Below are 5379 nucleotides of genomic sequence, written 5' to 3' on the forward strand. Positions count from 1 at the left end.
CAGTTGAAACATGGAAAATGAATAAATGTAATTATAAATTAACATTTTCAAACACTTGCATTTGAAAAAGTCCAACAGTGATGTTTGTTTAGCAGACACATTTTTTGGTTGTGGCCATTCAGTTAATTGGCAGTTCAGATAATCAGGATTCTTATAATCAGTGCTGTAGTGTAGCTTTTGTTGAGGGAAATTTGATTAAAACAGAAGAAACATGGTGACCATGAATATTTGCAGAAATATTAATTTTACATATTTTGATATTTAGTTTGTTTTGGAAATATGACAATACAAGCATAACTGGGGTTTTGGACTTTTTCCATCGTCCGGAATGCTTTTCTCACCTGAAGACTGAAACGGATCCAGTTTCCGAAACATCCTCTGTTACCTAAAATTCTGGACGATGGAAAAAGTCCAAAACCCCATTAATTCTGTGTGTCATCCACCATCTTCAGAACCCTTTAGAACCTAGCTGTTACAAGAATCATCACTTGGCTTAAATACTTAAAATATGAAATCCAATAAATAGTCAGTAAATATATGATGTCATTGGTGAAGGTGAATATTAAAGTTGATAACAATTTTTTTGAGTGTGCGTAAATATCTTTAAAATATAACATTCCATTCTTGGCCGAAGACACAGATGGCATTAACATGTTAGTAACATGGCAGTCCATTATAATGGGATCCTGATGCATGATATATTGCATTTTATTGTGTACTTCTGAGTAACTTAGCTCTTAAATATACAAGTAACCATGGATCTGTGGGGGACTTCAAATGAAAGAAATTGCCTATAAAATATTGTAATGTAAAGATGAGACTTTTAACGTGAGATTTCTTACTGATTTCTAGGACCAGATCTGCTGCACCATATATTAGCTGTAAGTGTTGCTGCCTCAGTAGAAGACGACGCCATTCAGAGTAATATTGCAGGCTTTGTTTGTGTGTAAGTAGAATTACATATATAACCATACCCATTAATCTTCTTGTTTTCCCTTTTCTTCAATTCTGTCCCCAAAACTTGGTTATGAAACTTAATCAACTGAAGGTTGCTGTCTTCTGGGATGTGATGCTATGTTTTGTAGATACCAATGTTTCAGAGGAACCTTTTGCCTCCATTTCCAGGGTAGAATATTTTTCTACTGTGAAGATAGAGGCAGCCAGCAGATTCTTCTGGAACATGGATACTTAGCAACTGAACATGACATCACATCTAAGATAGGAATAATGTTTGTAGTCACTACTATCAGAAAGCAAAATATCATGTACCAGTATACCTCTTGTATTAACACATTGTTCAGAGTCATGTTTCACTTTTTTTTTTCTTTTGCTAAATTACAATCCCACATCAATTTCAGTTCTACAAACCTTACATTTCAGCACTGAGAATGCATTCTGAGGTCTGTGGTTGCATCTGAAATCAGTTTTCTAGCTGTCAAATTGCCATTATGTTGGGACAGTTTGTTATTTTTAACTTATTGTATAAAATTTACATGTCTTAGTCAGGCTTTATAGAGTGTTGACAATGGCTTGTTATTTCCCTAATTCTCAGATTCACATAAGGCCTTGTTCTTACTGTCAGTGGTGTTTTCAGAAACATAGCCCTGTCTTTTGGCAAGGGATTTTATATATTATATAGCTAAATGATGCTGAGTAGGTTCTTACAAATGATTTGCTGAGGGATATCTTGTCTAACTGTAGTTTCAGCTGTAAAGAATAATTATCACAGAATGTTTATTATTGTATACAAGATTATTACGAGGTCGTATGTACATTTGGGCAAGTAAAATATACTGTCATGAATTTGAGGCAACATAAAATCATTGGTGCCTAACACATCTTCACATCACCCATGTCAGCTTCTACTCATTGCGCCTTAGTTATCTAGCTCCACTGCTAGTATCCCCATCATTTTAGTATGTACCTTCATATAAGAACTGATGGTATAGAACAAATGTTGGCACTCATGCTGTATATTATATCTGCCACGTGTTTAAATACATTTTCTATAAATGAAGAAATTTGTATGGACCTAAAACAACGATTTCATGGTTCCACAACCTTCAAACCTTAGAATTTTTCTGCTTCCTTTTCCTTCCTTCTTTCTTGTTTCTTAATTTCAATGCATCCCCATACAACATGTTTCTGGATAATTATGGACATTTCTTATAATTTTTATAGGAGAAATGTGGATATGGAAAGGCAAAGCATGACTGTGCTTTCACCTCAGCCACAGCCACTGCCGAAAACTGTTCTTCTTCTGTCGGATATTCAGTTCATGGATGACCGGTGATAGAGGGCAGGGCAACATGACCAGTACTTGTTATGAGGTATGTTTTTAGTCTCCATACTGTGTTGGCATATGCTGTGATAGAAATAAAAAAATACTGGTGTTCAATTTTGTGTATCTGTGTTATAAGTCTAGCAACAGAACATGCTTATATTCATTGAGTATATATTCAGCACTGAAACTTTTGAAATCCATATGTCTTGCCAAATTTGGATTTTGACAGAAGTTTTCAACCATTTTAAGAGTTGTTATACACTTCTGTGAAGGCATTCATTTGGGTATGGATCTGGATAAACTAAAGCGTTTGGACACATAGGAAAGCACCCGTAATATTTTGCTTCCAACCTGGAAAAAGAATTAATTATTACTCAGTGATAGGTGAATTAAAATACTGTGGGAGGAACATACATTTTCATTTGAAAACCATCACCTGTATAGAGAGGTCAGTGTAACTTACGCTAATAATTATTACACATCTTTCTGATTAATATTTGTACAGTTTGTGCAAGTAAAAATGGAAAGTTGTCCCTGTGCTTACTAATTAAGCACTGCGCCATGAAGGCATATGGGTGATTGGATGTATAGATCCACAGTTTCTTGACCTCGGCACTTGCTGAAGGCGAGTGGTCAGCTTCATGCCCGGGGAAAAAACCACCGATACCATTGGATAGGAGGTTGGGTGGACGGACACCAGCGTCGGTCTGGATGATGTGGAGAAGAGAAAATTCTTGACCCTACCAGGACTCGAACTCCAACCTTTCGGTCATCCAGCCCATAGCAATTCATTATATCGATTATGCTATCCCAAATACCAACACGTTTTCAAATTAACCTGAAAGATTGTTTCAATCACCATTTTAACATATCAGAAAATCTCTCTAAGCTGAACAGATTTCCATGAGCTAATACTTGTGATCTTTAAGACTTTCATTATGAAGCTTAGTTACCCTTCACATTAACAATTTGCAATTTTAAAACTAAATTTAACATTTTGTCTTTGAAAAACTGTTAATATGTTAACATTTTTAGATGGTATTGCATTTTTTGACTTTAATAGGCATGAAGTTATACTTTGAAACTGTGTTGCGCAATCTTAAAATTGAATTTCTTACTGTTGTATCTCAGTGGGAAAGCAGGTGCAATGAATATGTTGTGACAAATTACTGTAGGTTCAGGTATATATTTACAGTGCTTCAGTCATTTTAGTCGTGATGTAAGGTAAGATTTTTTTTTATTTCATACTAATTTAAAGATGTCAGAATGACAGGAGACCCAGTCACCAATTTTATGAATAGGCACTAGTTGTGAAATGGGCAAAGAGGTAGGAATTTCTTAAGACTTGTGTCAGGCCATTTTAAATGAAGATACAGGAAGGAGGCATATCTCAGCCTCTGTCACTCAGAGAAGGAGGAAAAGAAGCTGATAACAGGTGGCTTCTGTCTTGCTTGAATATACAGAAACTGATGAAAATATTTTCGGAATATATTTTAACTGAAACATGATAGTGCATTATAACCATGAAAATTGGCAGTAGTCATCACTAGAAATCTTGTTGCCTGTTGTGGCTTAAAGAAGCACATCAAATTGCAGCAAAATTAAAGTGACACTGATTATTTTAACCGACTGTGAGGGTGCTGTGCACCATGAAGTCAGACTGTTTGCCAGCTTTTGATGCATGGTTTTGTACGTGGCCATAAAAGTGGGAATCAAGTAGCTGGAAAATTCACCATGAAAATGCACCTGTCCACTCAGCAGAGTTTGGTAGTCTTTCGCTAAACACAGTGTTACACAAGGGAGAGCGGCTTCCGTAGTCTAGAGGTAACGTTCCCACCTCATGACTCATGGTACGCGGGTTCAAATACCCGGCGGAGGTTGTCGAATTTTTAAGGGCGAAAAAGTTCAGGGAACAAGTCCTCTGGGAGGGACTTTAAGCTGTGTCCCGTGTCGTAACTTTACAGCACGTAAAAGAACCTCAGATCTCCAAAGGAGATCACTGAGCCAAATTCCTGGACGTTTCCTGCCCAACACTGGTCTCTAAGGCCTCTGATAGATGGGGGAAGCATTATAGACACCACCAAGCAAGTGGCCGAACTCGCTTGCCCGGCGGGACTGATGGTACGCACCATTATCAGTAGGGTATAGAGACTGGTAGAATATCAGAGGGAAGCACAATGGACCAATACTGGTCTAAGTGCATGGGGAAACCCACCCTCTCCAATAACTAACTAACTGACAACACAAGGGAGACAGTGCCTCTACTCTCCAGGTATTGCCTCTTGTGAATTTGTCTGTTCCGTAAATTTAAAGGACCTTGGAATATAGAAGATCTGATATTGATCGAACTGAGAATAGTGTAATGGAACAGCTGATGATGATTCCAAAAGGTGAGCATGAGAGGTGTTTCTTTGTGCATGTTAAAGGAGGCTGCTTTGAAGAGGATTAACCTCCCAGCTCTGTAAATATGGCACATTAATGTTCAAAAGATCAATTGCTGATCACACCTCAAAAATGCAGTTATTAGTTACAAAGTTGATTTGTATGACATAAGGCTCCTTTATGAAGCTTTAACCCTTCCGCACCGACATCCGTGTGCTGCACCGACCCTTTAAATAATCGTATGCCACCGACATCGGTGCAGTGTACCGACCTGCGCAGTGTTAGCTTTGAAGGACGTTGCTGACAAAACGAGGAAAGATATTCCAATTTTCTTTTCAGGAGTACATAGATTAAGGTTTCATCTTTCAATTGGTATATGAGTTATTTATTTTGGACGAATTTTTAGCACGGTATTTTTATTTTATATCGTTAGTGTAATAGTTCGTACTTTGGTCTCATTGCGCCTAGATTGCATTGAAGTTTTTCAAATTCTAAGTAAGGAAAATGTATAAAACTATATATCTTTCGACTCTATGGTCTTTGCTTGTCTATATGAGTTACTCACTGAAACCCCAGACGAAGGATTTCCTTGAGTGGGTTGCTGTACACTCTGCTGACACAATGAAGTAGTCAAACAAGAGGGTCCTTTTTTCTTGGAACCAAATGCAACCTAAGAAAACAAACTTAGGAATGATACAGAAATCTATGATGTC

At 37.3% G+C, this 5379-nt stretch overlaps 1 pseudogene; it reads right to left on the reverse strand.

Moving 5' to 3' along the window:
• Window positions 1–2351: 2351 nt before the first annotated feature.
• LOC111865229 overlaps window positions 2352–5379 on the reverse strand; it is a 14895-nt pseudogene continuing 11867 nt past the window's right edge.

The sequence above is a fragment of the Cryptotermes secundus genome, unplaced genomic scaffold, assembly GCF_002891405.2.
Source record: "Cryptotermes secundus unplaced genomic scaffold, Csec_1.0 scaffold614, whole genome shotgun sequence".
Taxonomy (NCBI): Eukaryota; Metazoa; Arthropoda; class Insecta; order Blattodea; family Kalotermitidae; genus Cryptotermes; species Cryptotermes secundus.